This window comes from Vipera ursinii (assembly GCF_947247035.1).
Source record: "Vipera ursinii genome assembly, chromosome: 4".
NCBI lineage: Eukaryota > Metazoa > Chordata > Lepidosauria > Squamata > Viperidae > Vipera > Vipera ursinii.
In genome coordinates this window covers 49,232,117-49,251,202 of record NC_139514.1, presented here as the reverse complement: position 1 = coordinate 49,251,202, position 19,086 = coordinate 49,232,117, and positions in this window count along the sequence as shown.

Here is a 19,086-nt window from a genome sequence, read left to right as displayed (position 1 = left end):
ACGATAAAATATCCATAGCACATGAAGTTTCATCAAAAGAAATAAATGACCGTCAGAACAAAGAGCTCTTTTAAGAACAAGTAGAAGGCTAGTTTTCTGAAAATGAATAGCAGGATGCATATTGCTTTTTATATGGAAAATGGCTAATTTGATCCCATTATATAAACAAATAATGTAATACAGTAAGAAAGAAAAAAAAGAGCAAAAGAAGAAAACGATAATAAGTGGTAGAGATTTGTCCACTTACACTTAATCTCTCTTTATTTATTGGAAAAGATTGACTAGCAGTTAATTATATTATAGGAAAGAGAGTCATGCTCAGCAATTGGAATGGGAATATCAATGGAAATAACATTTACTTGCAACCATCAAAAGCTAACAAGAGCCTATTGACTTTGTGTCATTTCTGATGCAGCCTACAATATACTGTATCTCACATTTTTTTCATATCAATTCATAAAGGGTCATTCTTGGTAGTCTCAATTTTATATAATTAAAAATGAGTATAAAAGCAATTTTAAAAACTCATTGTTGAAATGTTTATATGTGTATGGTATGAAAGTCTGGCTAGTGTTACTTGGGACTTTTCAACCTAATTTGCATAGCTAAACACCACAGACAAAGACACGAGTGGGTAAGCCAGATTATTTTTATATATCTCAGATAAACGTGTTAAATATTATATTGATCTTTTGCAATGTGTATGGGGAAAGCAATCATTTTCATAGTTGGCTGTACGGAGGGAATTATAGCAAATGACAAATTAGAAAAATGTGAGTATGAACAACAATTCTGAGCATCAGATATGGCTGATTGTTGATCAGTCATCTGTCATAAGGGAAAGCACGCTGATGTGTATCTTTCACATTGTGATTTGTTGAAGTCATTTTCTTGTAGATGTGTACAATGTTTTACTTCAGAGGATACCTGTTCTTACTGCCTTGTACTTGTTTGTTTATCATTTCAAGGGTAAAGTCACTTAAAGCTCAGTAGATGGCAGCATCTAGTTAATCTTGACTGATCTTGAAACCTGAGGTAAATACTTGGATAGGGATCAACTGGAAGTTCAAGAGCAGTTTGCTTGACTGGATAGCTAAAATGCATCCTGAGAGAAGGAAGTAACCAACTATTTCCCTAGCATTGCCAGTTACAGTGGTGATGGGTGCACCTGAAATACAGGTTTAAGGAAAGAAAAATGTATGTCATGAGAAAATGTATCTACTGGAGTTTCTGAGTGATACCAACTTAATGGCACATTAAAACCAAAATAGGAACTCAACCCTAAACCTTGGGAACTATGGAAACATGATTAAGGGAGCTAATAGCATTTATAACTTTCAAGAACAATGTGGGTATGTTCTTTTCTGACATTAGGAACTCAGCATATAATATATATCTTTAAGGCAAGGGCTTTCAAAGCCTTTTTGTTTTCACATAGATCATTATTTCATACCAGGTGGTCACTAAAATTCATACAATTATTCTTTCATGTTGACTTTCATGATTTCATACCCTCTTCTCACACTAATATTATCTTTTAGATTATCTTTTACTCATTTGTATTTTGAAATCATAAGGAATTTACAAACTGTCTTGCCAAGACTGAAATCTAATGAAGCACTCCACCATAACAGTTATTAAAAAGTGAATACTTTTCTATTAATTCTATTTTAGCTTCTGTGATATATATTTCAGCTGGTGCAATATAAAATTCATACAGAAACAAAGGGTTTGAAGAAAAGTAATGCTAAAAACGTTCAGGGAAATTATTCAAATTTGTCCTGGTGTGATCAATTTATAAACAAAAGTTTTTCCCAGAAGTAAAACAATACACTGTCACACACACACACACACACACACACAATTTCTCTCTCTCTCTCTTACACACACACACACACACACACCCCTAAATGTGATTTTGCCATGAAAAGATATTACTTAATATACTAACAACATAAATGCTGGTTGCTATTGATAACTGTCGTAATGCTTTGATGGAGAGATGCTGAAGTGATAATACAATCTTGAATGAAACTGGGGCATTTCATACCAATTATGTCATTGTATAAATGGAGTAACAAATCTACAAAATTACCAAACAGAACAAAAGATTTCATGAGCAGTTTGGCCCTTCAAAGACCATTGGAGAAACATTTGCAGAACATTTGGTACAGCATCTGAATGGGAGATGGGCACAGGAGGTAAGTGAAGCCAAAGGATTTCAAAGCCTAGTTTTTAACTATAAAGAGCAATACAAAACAATACTTTGTATCCTACAGTGCTTTGGAAATTACCTTTTTCTATAACAAAAAGGACACAATGTCATTGGAATACACCACTTCACACAGAAACGTTAGATAATTTCATGGGAAGAGTTTAAGAATCAATTCAAAAATACTGCCAAAGGTGGAGATTAGTTGTTGCGGTTTTACTTGCTTAATATTTGCTCATTTATACTCTCTCCTTAATTCTTTAAATTAATTTTAATTTCTCTTTAATTTTGTCTAAAAACTTAATTCAGTAGCATTCCAGGTTTCTTGATAAAGGAATTACTTTCGATATTGCCCATCAAAATTGCACTTTTTTTAACCCAAGGAGTCTCTTTGAATCACACACACACACACACACACACACACACACACACCCCATGTCCATATATCAGGGCTTGATAGAAATTGTTCCCGTAAAAGAAGCAAAAGCTAGATAAACACTAAACCACAAATTCAGAATGGCTTTTCTTTTTTAAAACAAAAACTGAATATAAAGAAGCTTAGGTCCAAAATTTGTTCAACCTACTACACTGGAGCTAACTAGTCTTTACTGTCCCATATTTTAAAATGAAACAGAATGTTACTGAAATATGACGGGTTCTTTCACGCTATACAGTATGAGGTGCATATCTACATTCAGGTAAAGACAATTCAGTTGAATTGAAAACAATATTTTAATTGTCTTTGCCTAGCAGCACCTATTCTGCATTTTACTGTAATTTCAGAATGAGTGTTATGCACCATCCTGGTGGCTTTAGATTGAGTTTAAAAAAAAGCTTGTTATGCAGCTTCATTGAAGATTTGTATGCTTATATTTTTTTGTCTAGTTTGCAAGAGATGTGAATTGATGTTGGCTGAGATGTTAATGTTGGCTCCGTTGGTATTTGGTTAAATGTTAGTGAGCTCACTGAGAGAAAATGCTATCGAACAATCTAAATGTCAATTTATTTCAATGTAGGTTAAATAAGAATATTGAGGGAAAACGATTCTGCAAGTTGTCTCATTCTCATAAAACATGTTTCTTCTTGAGAAGAATCAAGAAGGCCCTCAGCTGATCCAGCAACTACTTATTATAATGGTTAGACATGGAGATGGGAGTAAGAGAAGACATATTGTTAAGTTTACTGCTACTTGTGTCTGCCTCTTTATCCTACCTTTAAAAAAAACTTCTGAGATGAATGGCCTTTATTATAGAGAGTTCAAATCAAATCAAATTTATTATAGCCCTAAGGCCAGATTATTATAGAGAAATTAATTGTTTATCATATAAACATCATCACTGCAAATTTAACCGAATACCAACTAAGCTTGAAGTTAATAAAGCATAAAATATATTGGTATCTTGGTATATGTTATTTTTGAAATATTTTCATTTTGGATAGTCAACTGAAAGATTTCATAATCTGACAGAAGTTCAGAATAGCCTGTTATGCCCCTTCAAATAAGATTCTCTAATGCATTATGAAATACTACACAGGAAAGAGATTGGATCCAGATACATAGACAGTAAATCCACTAAAAGCAAAAGGACCAAAATTATTCATTAAAATTTCATTTATTTTAGAGGATTTATTTAAGCCTAAATAAATCTGATTATTTTAGATTAGGACCAAATCAAACCAGGACATTTCTAATCCTATCTAGATCCTTAATCAATTATGTGACAGCTGTAGCAATATTAGCATGGATACTGATACAGAAATTTGGGTGGGAATATACATGAGATATTATTATATTGTTTTAACCAGGACAATTTTTTTTCAGGAAAGAATCTTGGATGACTTTTCTCAACTACTTGCCAGAGTGCAGGAAACTGAGATGTACTTATATTTTGAATAACAAGTGACTCCTACAGATATACTTTTTTGAAATAAAGTTTTATCAAGACACATTTTTTTCTTTGTACTATGAATAGAAATTTTAAAGAGGCAATATCACTCATAATTTTTCCCCACACTTTTTAAAAATAATGATACATAAAAAATTACATTCTGGAAATTCCTAATCCAATAAAAAAACTCTGTAAAGAAAGATAGCATAGAAATGTGTGTTTAAGATAAATATATGTTACAAAAATTGCATATGAGATCTCCACGTCAAGAAAATATGTTAATAGATAAGGATTTTTAAAAAAAAAACATTTAAAAACATTTAAACCATTCAATAATTAATTTTAATGCTTTCACATTAGAAATCACACAATAAAATAAACTTGAGCCATTTATGGGCTTTAAAACTAATTTTTTAACCTTTTCTAAGTTACATTAGAAAAAGCAAAGCGTCCTATTGCACTACTCAATAAAACAGAAAAAAGACAGGTTTTAATTTAGTTTATTCAACTATTTAAAAAATAACATTCATTCTCAAATTTTATATCAAAGATTCATCACTTTGCTAGTAAGTTCCAGAATGGTAAACTGTAAAGGCAGGGCTTTTTTTCTCATAGAACTCTCAGAATGGAGTTCCGGCACCTTTTTTGGATGGAACCTTGTAGGGTAGGCAAGGCGGGTTGTATGACATGTGTGAGTTCCGGCACCTTTTTCTTTTACAAAAAAAGGACTGTGTAAAGGTATTTATATAAAGCAAAAGGATGCATTGTTAATGAAGTAGCTATGTAAAGAAAGACCTCCAGGATCTCACTGGATGAAAAAAGAATGCCAAGGTCTACATGTTCATTAAAACTATGGTTCAGTTCTAAGATATTCTTAATGTAGATATGCAGAAATGGATGCAGAAAGGATCAAATTGCTCCTTGTTGAAGAAGAAGAAAGCCAAGGAATAAATAGATGCTATCAAATATGATATATCAAATTATCTTAGATATCTTTTTATAGGGAAAAGCTACATAGGGCAAACAGAAACAGATTGGCCGACATATTGGTTGCTATGATTCTCCAGGTAGCAGTCTTGGCAAATGGGCATCAGAAACATAATGAGCTTACCTGGCAGTGGGACCAGTCAAGCTTTTGCCACAGGTACTATTATGCTAAGTTGGGTGTCAGTGTGAAACTGCAACCTCTTTTTCCAGCCAAATGACTCTTATTTTCATAACTTCTGTCTCATGCATTTCCAAGAAAAATACATTGCACATTCTAGTGACTATGATGATAGGACTGATGCCAATTGCAAGAAATGGATAATTCAGTTCAAAAAGAAATAAATGTTCTGAAATGTGTTGAACTCATACATACGCACAACTCTAAAATCAACACCTTTTTCTCCTTATATATCTTTTGGTAAATCATCTTTTGGTAAATCAGGGGCGGGCCGAGGAGATTAGTCATCATCTGACGGATAAAATCGCTCAGATCCGGGCCGGTTTGGACTTTGACTGGGCAGAGTCTGATGTGGAGGAATCGGACAGTCTTGAGCATGTTATCTGGACTGAGTTCGATCCTGTTTCCCCTGATGATGTGGACAGGATGATGAGGAAGCTGAGCTCCACCACCTGTTTGTTGGACCCGTGCCCCTCCTGGCTGGTTTATGCGACTCGGGAGGAGACACGAGGCTGGTTCCAGGCAGTAATAACTGCTTCCTTGAAGGAGGGTGTCTTCCCCGCCTCCCTGAAGGAGGCAGTGGTGAGACCCCTCCTCAAGAAGCCTGCCCTGGACCCAGCTGTGTTAAATAACTATCGTCCGGTCTCCAACCTCCTCTTTCTGGCGAAGGTTGTTGAGAGTGTGGTGGCCCATCAGCTTCCTCTGTTCCTGGATGAAACTGATTATCTGGACCCGTACCAATCGGGTTTCAGGCCTGGGCACAGCACGGAGACAGCATTGGTTGCACTAGTGAATGATCTCTGGCGGGCTCGGGACAGGGGTTGTTCCTCTGTCCTAGTCCTATTAGATCTTTCAGCGGCTTTCGATACCATCGACCATGGTATCCTACTGCGGCGTCTCAGGGGGTTGGGAGTGGGAGGCACTGTTTTGCGGTGGTTCTCCTCCTATCTCCTGGGCCGCTCGCAGTCCGTGTTGACGGGAGGGCAGAGGTCCGCCCCGAGGCCTCTTGTTTGTGGAGTTCCTCAGGGGTCGGTTCTCTCGCCCCTCCTGTTCAACATCTATATGAAGCCACTGGGTGAGATCATTCGTGGTTTTGGGGTGGGGTATCATCAGTACGCTGATGATACCCAACTTTTTTTCTCCACCCCAAACCAACCCAGTGATGCCCTCGCCATGATGTCCTGTTGCCTGGAAGCGGTCTGGGTCTGGATGGGAAGAAACAGGCTTCGTCTCAATCTTGCCAAGACTGAGTGGCTGTGCATACCGGCATCTCGGGTCAACCAGACTATTCCATCTCTAACGATGGGGGGTGAGGTGTTACCCCCCATTGATAGGGCTCGCAACTTGGGCGTCCTCCTGGATTCGTGGCTCAATTTTGAAGATCATATAGGAGCCGTGACCAGGGGGGCTTTTGCCCAGGTTCGCCTGGTGCGCCATTTGCAACCCTACCTGGACCGAGATGCCCTATGCACAGTCACTCATGCGCTCGTGACCTCCCATTTAGACTACTGCAACGCTCTCTACATGGGGCTGCCCTTGAGGACCACCCAGAGGCTTCAGCTGGTTCAGAATGCAGCCGCGCGAGTCATGATGGGGGTATCCCCATACTCCCATGTAACACCTCTACTCTGCGAGCTGCATTGGCTTCTGGTTGCCCTTCGGGTGAGATTCAAGGTGCTGGTGATGACCTATAAAGCTCTAAATGGTGAGGGTCCGGGATATTTGAGGGAACACCTGCTGCCAGCATCAAGCTCCCTTCGTCCAGTGCACTCCCACAGGGAGGGCCTTCTCAATGGGTGCGCCTGCCCTGTGGAACCAGCTGACTGCAGAGCTTAGGACTGCCCCTGACCTCCGTTCATTCTGCCGGGACCTGAAGACCTGGCTCTTTGAGCTCTCTGGCCCAGTTCTGAGAATTTTTTAATTTTAATTTTAACTGGGTTTTTAATTTTTCTCAGGGTTTTATTTAATCTTTTTTAATTTGTTTTAACGTTTGTATTGACTTTCTTTTAAATGCCCTGTAAACCACCCTGAGTCCTTCGGGAAAGGGCGGTATATAAATATAAATAAATAAATAAATAAAAGTGGAAGGGAAACTCTTAAGAGCCCAATGATTTCAATAAGGAATGAAGGATAAGATTATCCTGACCCGAATTAGTCATTGCACTCTTATCATCAGGAATGTGACTGATACTGAAAGCATGTCATATAGTAAAGGTGAATTACATCACTAAGATCTGGAAGGCAGCAAAAACAGTATTTCTTAAATACTGTGCAAAACAGTATTGCTTAACTAAAACAATAGCTACATCTGTACTTGGCTAAAAAGCCAGGTAAGGACTTGAAGAAATTATACAAAGACATAAACCTAAAGACATATCACACTAAGAAAATAAAATAATCTTCTCATGCATTTATTGTTGACATAATATGAGGGCAATTTGGAAATAAACTTCTGTTTGGTTATCAGTGCCAGACACTCACAGATACAGAACTTTTATTATACACATTAGAAAACTACAACATTACATTACTTTTTGACATAATCGCCATTCAAATTGAGGCACTTGTCATAATGTTTGAAATTCCTTAGTAGTAGTTGCTCGGTGCCAAATCTAGGCTATAGGAGGGGTGATTAAAAACATCCTAACGGAAGTGCTTCAAAAGTTCTTGGGTGCATCTAGCACTGGGTGGGTGAGCATTCTTGTGAGCCAACCCCACACCAGAAGTCAGCATGCCCCAATGCTTGTTATGGATGTCTCATCTGAGTTTTCATAATTTTTCACAGTAAACTTCTGAATTGATGGTTGAACCACACTCCATGAACTTCACTAGCAGTATTCTTTTGGCATCTTCACATTTGGCAGGGTTTTCTATGGTACCACTTCCGGTGTGGTGTTGGTTCACGATAATGCTCACCTGCACACCCAAAATGCACCCAAGAACTTTTGAAGCAGTTCCGTTGGGATGTTTTTGATCACACACCCCCATAGCCCAGATTTGGTGCCGAGTGACTATTACTAAGGAATTTCAAAACTTTTTAAGATGTTATGACAAGTGCCTCAATTTGAATGACGATTTTGTCAAAAAGTAACGTAACGTTGTAGTTTTCTAATGTATATAATAAAAATTCTGTATCTGCGAGTGTCTGTCTTTGATAACCAAATGGAGGTTTATTTCCGAACTGCCCTCGTAATTTGGTATCTACAAAAGATGGCAGCCTCGTGGATAAAGATCATCTGATCCCCTTTATAATTTAATCAGCTGGCCAATGATGAGAAATGCTAAGTACACTAAAAAAGTGCTTCCTGGGGGAATTGAAGCTCTCTTCTCTTCTCTTCTCTTCTCTTCTCTTCTCTTCTCTTCTCTTCTCTTCTCTTCTCTTCTCTTCTCTTCTCTTCTCTTCTCTTCTCTTCTCTTCTCTTCTCATCTCTTCTCTCTTCTCCCCTCTCCCCTTATTGCATTATTCATAATGGAAAGTAAGGAACAGAACAAAGTTTTGAGAACCTACCACTTTAAGCAACTTTCTGGGAAAACAACATGAGATAAAGCAGAGCTTCTAAAAGAGGGAGAATTATAAATTTAAGAGAGTCTATAGGAAAGAGGCTATCACCTCATCATCTTCTTTCCTCTTCCCTACTGGGAAAGCTCTGTCTTCAGTAGTGTTAATTTTCACCGAAGGGATCAGAGGCAGAGTAAATGCAAAATACAGTTTTGAATTTCAAAATCACTCCATTTGCCTGACAAAGTGACACCTCTCAGCTTAGACAAGCTTGTGCTGGTGTGCCCAATTGTCTACCTTCTATGAATATTTAGTGGAGGTAAAGTCCAAATGAAGAGGATTCACTAGATAGAAAATCTGAATAAATCTAACCTTGGCTGACACAAAACAACTGGATTTAGGAAATGACTGAGGGAAACATAACTTTGGATATCCTTTGCTCTAAAAAGGTGGAACTAAAATTTGGCTTGATTTTAGAAATAACTAGATTGGGAAACACTGATTAACTGCATATATAGATGTCACAATGTATGTCATTTTACAGTGCACCGTATGATTTTATCACTGCAGAGCAGCCATTTGTGTGGAACAGTCAAACCCTTTCTCATGCCAATTATTTCTATCCACCCTATATGTTCTGGCAGAGCGGGTGTGCTCCAGGTCCCTTCTATTAATGTCAACATCTTGTGGAACGGAGGAAGCGTGCCTTGTCTGTTTCGGTTCACACCCTCTGGAACAGCATCCCCACAGAGATAAGAACTTTGCCTTCTGTCCCAGGGTTCCAGAAAACTCTCAAAACCTGGCTTAGGTCCCAGGCCTGGAGCTGATTTATCAATGTATTATTCTTTTTCTGAGGCCCTTGCTTTCTTTAATTTGCATTGTTTATAAGATCATTTTAGTCTGGGCTTTGGGTTAGGTTGATATTTTATCTGTTCTTATGGAATTTCTGGTTGTGTACTCTGAGTCCTTTGGAACTGGGTGGCTAATAAATTCAAATAAAAAGTAAAATGATGTTTTTTTTTTAATTTTATCACAACTCTGGAGCCTCCCTGTTTATTTGTGATTATTCTGCCCGTCTTCTTCTTGGTTAATATTTGTAGGAAGAATTTCAAAATCACTGCTTGTTGCATTTGTTAGCACTGTATAGCATTTTGGATTCAAAGGCAAAAATATGCTATAGATTTGAAGACAGAGGTTATATTTTTATCTCATGTACTCTGAGGAAGTTTTTTTTTCTTTTGAAAATGAAGCACTGCACTAGTATTTGTAAGAGTAGAGGTAAAAAAAATCAATGCAATGTTGTTTTGTAACACCAGTTCTTCCTTTTTCATGCTGATTTTCACTCTCTTGTTTTGGTCTTCAGCTTCTAAGGATCTGCTGCCAACACACCAGCTTGTCAAAGTCTGTTATACTGAACAGCTGGAATGTGATCTCATGGCCTTTGGAAGATAAGCAGAAAAGTAAAACTATTGCAAGACCCCTATGTCATCTCGATTAAGTATTTTATTTAGAGATAACAGTCTCATTGGGACATGGGAAAATTATAACCAAGAAACCTCTCAGTTCTGCTGTAAAGCTACAATAGTTATTATATATTTTACACACCCCATTCCTCATGACACAATTTCATTTGAAGAAAATAACATTTCTCCCAGATGAAGTAGTACTTTTTTTAAAATAGGCTTATTATCAGGCACATTATCTAGGACATTGAGTACATATACTCACAATTTGATTTGTTTTAGCAAATGTAACATTATGACTATAACAAATTTTGTTGTCAAACTCGTCCTGCAGCAGGCAGAACAATGGCCGGACAGGAACGAGAGACCCCCCCCACCATGAGTTGAATGTGTTTTATTCTTCAAGACAACAACCCAAAGCAGAAAAACAAAGTCAGCATTGGCCGCTACCCGCAACCAACACTGCTAAATACATTCCTACCGCACACGCCCATACCCCACCCAAACACGCCCACACCCTCCCATTCCCTATATTCACCCTACCCCTTCCCGGCAGAGCCTTTTGCTTCTTGCTCTGATGCCCAGCGCTCCCTTTCCATCAGGTAAGCTCTCACCCACGACCCACCACCGCCGTGCTCCACCCCCACACCACTTCCAGGTCCCACCCGACCCTGGGCTTCTTCATGGCCACCAGCGTTCGGTCCTTCCAGCCACCCGGGTGCCGGCTCTGACATAAGCACTGTGGCGGGAACGAGCCCATCGACCAATGAACAAGCCACAGAGCCTGCCGGCACTTGGGCAAAGCTGTCCTGCGCCCGTGCTGTCCTGTCCTTCCGACGTGCTCCAGAAAGTCCTGCCGTGAGGAGAGCTAGCAGCCGAGACCCTGCTGCCTCTCGGACCTGTGAGCCCTTCCCCCACTCGAGACAGCGGTCCGTCAGCAACAGGGGGGCTCCCAAGGCAGCAACCGCCGTCCGGTGGCTGTGCGCAGCCACGCCAGCCGTCTCAGTGTCTATGCCGGTCCTGCCACCAGCCGGCGTGTCCTGCGCCTGCGCGGTGTCAAACGGGAGCTCTGCCAGCAGCAGCGCGGCCGGCTGCATCGGCTGGCTGCATCGGAACATCCAACGGCTCCCCTGGGCCGGCGAGGAGCAGGGCGGTTTGGAGTGGAGGTGCGGTGAACCGTCAGGGGCCCCACAGCTCAGGTCAGGGGAGGCCGTGGGGATGGAGAGGGCCCCCGTTGAATGTCGGCCCCATGGGGCCCAACATTTGTTTTGTTTTGTCCAAAGCTCTATTGGCTTTCAATCATTCCTTTTGTCTGATGGAAATTCTGGCTATAGAAAAATGTTGATTTCTTAGATTACAGGGTGGGGAGAGTTAGCAATCTAAAGTGGAATATCCAGTTTGGTGGAATATATGCAGTCATACACAGAAAAGGTGTTGACTTAATTTTCACACACACACACACACACACACACACACATTCAAATAAGTAGACATTTTCATCAACTGACATATATTTCTCTGATTATATTAGGCTAATGCATCTTATGTCACTTCTGATCATTTTAGTCAGATGTATGTAGCCCAGATCTCCAGATATTAGTTCTCATGAGCTCTTATCCTTGGCTGTTCTTGCTGAGTCTGTCACTGGACTGCATTGATTATGGAGTTTATCCAAGAGCTGATTAAGCATGGCACAATGGCTAGACTATTCTTTTTTCCACCTAATTTCCACCTGATCTTATAAACACATCCTATCCTTGATAGTCAGTCTTCTCTAAGATGGAAATTATAATTATATGCTGCAATTACCCCTAAAAATGCCTGACAAGCAGTGAGATTTCAACATCAACATTGTTACTGAAACAATGCAAGCATTAACTTGCATTGCTCTTGTCCTTTCATTTGTTTCTGCCAGCAAAATACAGTCTGTTTCTTCTCCATACGAAAAGCATGTTTAAGCAATATAACCTTCTTCATTTGTGATTTGTAGAAACTCTAATGCTCGTTTTGAACTTAAATATTTATTTTCTGATTAAACATGACACCAGCAATAAATGATCAAGAACTACTGAATACAACAGCAAAAATGAATGAATACATAAAATGAAGCCCCAGAAATAACCTCATTCATTTTTTGAACCTGTCCAATGAAAATGATATTTCCATAATTCTATCCCAATTTTGCAAAATATTATGGGTGCAGTTCAGTGGGGGCTTATAGCCATTCCATATAAAATGGTAATGGAAAATCTCACCTGTGGCTATAAGGAAAACTAAGTAATGTCTGAATATGCATTTTATTAAAAATCATAGCACTGTCTGTGCTTTTCAGTTTATTACTTGCAGATTAAACAAGAAGAGACAGTAGGCCACCAAGAATATTTTGTTTAAGAATAAAAAGCATATTGGCATAAGGCCCGCATTATATTTCTTTAATTTGAAAGATAGCTGCTGTTCTCTCCGTGTATCTCCTCCACAGAGCTTAATAAAATAATAAATCTTAAATATTTCTTTCCTTCTACAACATCCATAATCATACATCCATTTAATGTACCACAAATAAACGTCATTTTAACATTTAGTGCATGCATAGATTACCTCAATGTGTTTTCATTCAGTCACCTTTTTATTAACCATGTTGCATTCATCAAAACACCTGCAAATCCACATATTAGACTGAGGGGTAAAAGCTCACTTGGCAACTTTTTTCTTTCTTGAAGGATCACTGTTTAAGAAACAATCTGGAGCTCATTAAATTACTCACTTTCCTGATTTAAAAGGTTATATTTAAATAGGTCATCTCACCTGACACAGATTACTTTTCAGGTGTACATGTCATTCTCTCATTTCAGAGAAATTACCCATCTTGCCCTCTTCAAGCTGTTCTAGAATCGATGAGCTTCTGTTTCTCATGAGATGGCCTTGTAACTGAGTTGCATCCATAAGAGACCAAGTAAATTGTTTCCTGTCCTTGTGTTTAACAGTGGCTTATGGTTATTGGAAATAAAGGCTAGTGTTGTGGATCATAACAGTGAATTTGAAAGTATCCAGAGGCTTCAGTTGGTTCAGAATGCAGTGACCTATACGGCTTTGTGCAGTCCTAGATGTGCACATATATCATTTTTCTTCTGGAAGCTGAATTGGCTGCTGATTTGCTTCTGGGTCCAATTCAAAGAGCTGGTTGTCACCTTCAAAGTCTTACACGGCCTGGGACATGGTTATTTGAATGACCATCTTTTTATGGTCACATCTACCTGACCCACCAGAGTAGGGGAGCAGGGAATGCTGGGCATCCCTTCTCCTAAGGAGGTCCATCTAATAGGACAGGAGGAATGCCCTTCTCCATGGTGTCTCCTTCCCTTGGAACCACATCCCCACAGAGATAAGATTGCCCCTCCTCTTTGACACTCTTTCACAAGACCCTGAAAACCTGGTTTGGTCAATGGACCTGGAGACCCCAGAGCAGGATGGAGTCTATTGAATGTGTATTATATGTATATAGTTCATTTAATGTGTTAACTTAAGGCTATAGGTCCATAACATGAGGTAAAGCATTTGACAGCCGAACACAAGGGAGTTTTGACAGCTGTCAAAACTCCCGACTTACGCAGGCGCACTAGTTGACAGCTCTCAGCTGTCAAAGCAACACAAGCCGCCAGCACGAGGAACCGAACTGTCAGACGTTCCGCGAAGCTGATTGGAGCAGAAAGCAAAGCGGGAAAAAGACCGGCCGCTGATTGGACCTGACGACCGGCTCCAGACTATAAAAAGCCGAATGCCTCTGTTATCCGTTGCTCTGTTCTAATAAATCTGTTAAAGGTTACCAGCTGTCTTGAGTGGTCTGTCCAGCCACTTCACTGGCGACGAAGGTGGGATCCGCTTCCCAGAGCTGAAGTCACGGCCAGGAAGGGAGTTCCCGGCCGGCCGAGCTAGTCACTGGAAGTTTTAACTTCCACAGCGAAGCGGACCACCGAACCCAGACAGCATGGCAAATTTCGGACGAGTGAGGGAATTCGATACCCGCCACCCCGAGCGATGGGAGTCGCATCTGGGGCAGGTCGAGGGGTTCCTCCTCGTCAGCAAAATTATGGATGACAGAGCCAAAGCTGCAGCGCTTCTATACATCAGCGGTCCACCCGTCTACGATGCCGCTGTAGGACTTTTCAGCCCCGTGCCGATCACCGAGGTTCCATATACCGAGCTCATCGACCGGCTCAACAAGCACTATATGCCGGCCCGCTCGGAATTGTACTGGCGGGTACAGTTCGCCCAGCGAAGACAGCGGCCGGATGAAGCTGCGAACGACTTCATCGCAGGAGTCCGGCACGCCGCGCAGAGCTGCAACTTTCCTGATTTAGAAGATCGGATCCGGGACCAAGTGGTCATCGGGCTGAGGGACGAACGCCTCAAGAAAAAATTCACGTCTAAACCCGATATGATACTCGCCGAGGTCTCCCGGGAGATCTTGGCATATGAAGACAACCACAAGAAGACCCTCGGCCGAACTGCAATGGAACCCCAAGGCAGCGTCCATCAGGACGAAGCGTCCTTCAGTGACGAAGAGTCCATAGACCTGACAGACACCGACGCTATACAACGCCGAATGGAGAGAAGGCAAAATAGACGAAGTGACAACAACGACCATCCTAAACCAAGAAACTTCACTTCAGCTCAAAGAGAACAACGCAATTTCTGTGCCAGCTGCGGGGGCAGCCATGCCCGGGCCAACTGCCGGTTCCGGAGCGCTAAATGCCACAATTGTGGTAAGACTGGCCACATTAAACCCGTCTGCCGAAGCCGTCCCCGCGACAACCTGCACGAAGTGGAGGCTACCCCCCCAGGTACGATCACCCACCGAGCCAGTAAGGGAAAGTCCCCAGAAGTGTTAGTGGAGGCAGTAGACAGGGTGCACAATTTGAGCCCTAAGGTAAAAATTAAAACAAAGCTTCAGGGAATCTATTGTGACATGGAGGTGGACTCAGGTTCAGCTGTAACTCTAATTGCGTTAAAGACGTATAGGGAAATCTGCCGGTGCAGTAAAAAAACAATACCGTTAGAACCCCCACAGGTTCAGTTAGCGGACTACCAGAAAACGCCGATTCAGCTCAAGGGTAAAGCCAAGGTTTGGGTGGAGTACAAAAAATTCAAGGGGCCCCTAGAAGTAATAGTCACCCAAGGGGATTGCACTAATCTAATAGGGTTAAATTGGTTTAGCCCCTTAGGCATTGCTATTACCGGCGTCAACGCTGTACAAACTTCAAACCTCGAGGCCGTCTGCAGAAAATATGCAGACGTTTTCAATGGTTCATTAGGCAAATATACAGGCCCTCCTATCGCCCTTAACTTAAACCCCGCCATACAACCTATCAAAATTAGGGCCAGGAGGGTTCCCTTCGCCCTCAAACAAAAAATTGAGGACGAACTGGAACGCCTTGTCAAGCTGGGAGTTTTAGAACCTACTGACGGGGGCAGCTGGGAAACCCCCATTGTAACACCAGTAAAACCCAACGGGCAAATTAGAATATGCACTGACTATAAGGGGACTCTAAACTTAGCGCTTAATGCCCACTCTTACCCCATTCCAGCGGTGAGAGACGTCCTCGCTTCTATTCGCTCCAGCGCCATTTTTGCAAAATTAGACCTCACACAGGCGTATTTGCAATTGCCTGTGACCGATGACACCGCGGTCGCCCAGACAATTGTCACACACCGCGGAGCATTTAAAGTGACAAGACTGCAATTCGGCATTTCGGCAGCCCCGGGCATATTTCAAAGCATCATGTAAAAAACATTAAAAGGGATCCCCGGGGTTTCCCCTTACTTTGACGATGTACTCATCGCCGGAGAAACAGAAGCCATTCTAGCTGACAGATTGTCAGCTGTTCTAGAGCGGTTCAGAACTGCCGGATTTAAACTAAAGAGAGAAAAGTGCTCCATAGGAGTTCCCTCTACGGAATTCCTCGGGTACAAAATTGACGCCCAGGGCATCCACCCTACCAATGACAAACTTAAAGCTATTCAAGCAGCCCCCAGCCCCAAAAACAAACTGGACCCGTCTCATATTTAATTCATTCAGACACACAAGGACAACTACGGCGACACGTCGATCAACTACGGAATCGCAAACCACAAAACACACCCCCACCATCCCAACAACCCTTTATACCCCCCTTCATACCAAACAACCCACCCCCAACTTCCGACGAGGCGCAGCCACAACGAACGCAGGGGGAAGGAGAACCCGAAAATGAGATTCCCCCGCGACGATCCAGCCGATTGAAGAAAGCACCGGCCTACTTACAGGACTATGAATGGGGAGGCAGCAACAAACAAACACACGGGGGTGGAAACGATCCAGGGGAAGGGTAAGGGGTGTATTATATGTATATAGTTCATTTAATGTGTTAACTTAAGGCTATAGGTCCATAACATGAGGTAAAGCGTTTGACAGCCGAACACAAGGGAGTTTTGACAGCTGTCAAAACTCCCGACTTACGCAGGCGCACTAGTTGACAGCTCTCAGCTGTCAAAGCAACACAAGCCGCCAGCACGAGGAACCGAACTGTCAGACGTTCCGCGAAGCTGATTGGAGCAGAAAGCAAAGCGGGAAAAAGACCGGCCGCTGATTGGACCTGACGACCGGCTCCAGACTATAAAAAGCCGAATGCCTCTTTATCTGTTGCTCTGTTCTAATAAATCTGTTAAAGGTTACCAGCTGTCTTGAGTGGTCTGTCCAGCCACTTCAGAATGGGTAATTTAATTATTGTTACCAGAAGGTGGGGTGGGGGTTATTACTTTTTTATTGTTTTTATATTGGTAAACTGACCGAAGTCACTGAGAGTGAGTTGGGTGGCCATATAAATTCTCTTAAATGAATAAATAAATGTAATGGTAATCCTGAGTGTGATGCATAAGTGATGTGGAGCTGGACGGGCCAAAACAGAAGGAGAATCACATTAAAGGCTATGGGCCTGCAATGCACAAATGATAGAAGGGAGATTTTGCTGATGGCACAATAGAGATCAAACGACTTTTTATCATAGTAATTTTTGGTGTGCCACAAGTACCATAAGTTATGAAAACCAAAATGCTAATGTGGAGGGGTTTTGCTCCTGATACAGGAGCAACAAACTGCAACTCTTGGTATGAAGGGAACAGCCTAAAGGTGTATCAATTCACTTATTATATTTTGAATTCGATCATGTTTAGTCTTATCTACTTTGAAAGTTCTAAGAGAGTACAGGACAAATATTTGCTATATTTCTTGCACTTTTCTTATGTGTTTTGCCCTATTCTCATTCCCCAGGAGGATTTCTTTTTAGCAAGAAAAAGGCAGAAGTAGCAGGCAGGGGACAAGGCAAGAATTGGAGGGATGTTGTAAAGAGGATTTTCTATACTGTGACTTTTACAGAGCATCTTGCTTGTTGAGTACCCAGTTTAGAATTCCCACCTTATCTTTACACATTCATTTCAACATCTATTACATGTTGAAGGCATCTCCTTTTTTAAAAATAATTGAATATTGGGAAAGATTCCTATATGTTCATTGCATGTATTAATTTGCAGTAAAAACCAAAAGCATGACACAATATCCTAAGACTATATGATATTGTTTGATTGATCTATGTTGTTTGCTCTATGGAGTAGGATCTTCTCATCATTACATGAAAATATTGTATAATGAGAGTGTCTGCTAATTTGTTTTAAATTTTCACTGAGAAGGTAAATCCAGATATAACTTCATTTCATCCCAAAATATGTCTTTTGTCTGAATTAAATTATAAATACGAAAGTGACTGAGCATTTAAAAAGCTGGATATTCTGCTTCATATCAATCAGTTCAACTCTTTACAGATAACAAAATAATTTCAACATTTTTGAGACATTTTTCTGGTTTTTCTGTGAAACCATGTAATTTAAAGTCTGCCTATAAATGAATTTCTCCACCTGAGGTAGCGGTGGGTCACAGACAGCATACATGTCACTTGCTACTTGCTGACAACTTATCTTGTATTTCTTTTTTTTAATGTTTTCTTTGGACATTAGTCTTAGCTTTTATTCCACTCGTTTTTCCACTGAAATCCCCTGAAAACAAGAATGCTTGTTTCATTATACTTAATGAAGAAGGACACTTTGCAATAACTTTGCCAGAAATTGAGAACATTTTTCCATTTCAAAACCTAGCTAGTTCACTTTAAAAAATAGTAATAATACCTGGCTGGCTGTTAGGAGTTTTGTCTTAAAAAAGTGGAAGTACAGCAGCTGCTCATTGATTATTTTTTTCAAATTCTAGGCCAATGGCAACTTTTTTTTTTAATCCCATTTATATCCCGCCCTTCTCCGAAGACTCAGGGCGGCTTACAATCTAAAGCACAAATCAACTAATGCTGCTGATACAATGCATAGACCCTACATAATATGTGAATGCATGAGTTAAATTCCTTGTCTCCGGTGTACATAAAAAAATCAATACCAAAGGACATTTGCCATTCATATATAATTAATATTGCTCCTTCCTAAATGTAGCTATAAATAGAAATTTGGCAGTCAGAAGTGCAAAGAGCTGGATCAAATGACCTTAAAGAAACTAAGGGGGAACATGAATTTATTTTCAAAATGTCAAATTCTCTCATGGAGTGAAAGGGAAGAGAAAACGGAAAGTGAATGAAACTGGGTCACTGGAAATTGGAGATGTTGAAGACAACAAACTGCACAGTGTTTAGGAGAACCGAATGAAGATAGACAATCAAGAAAAAGGATTTAGGAGGCACTACAGATGTAGGAGGTCTGGAATGAGGAGGAGACAACTGTCCATGGACAAAAAGTATCTGATTCAAGAAGTAAAGAGATCTATGGAA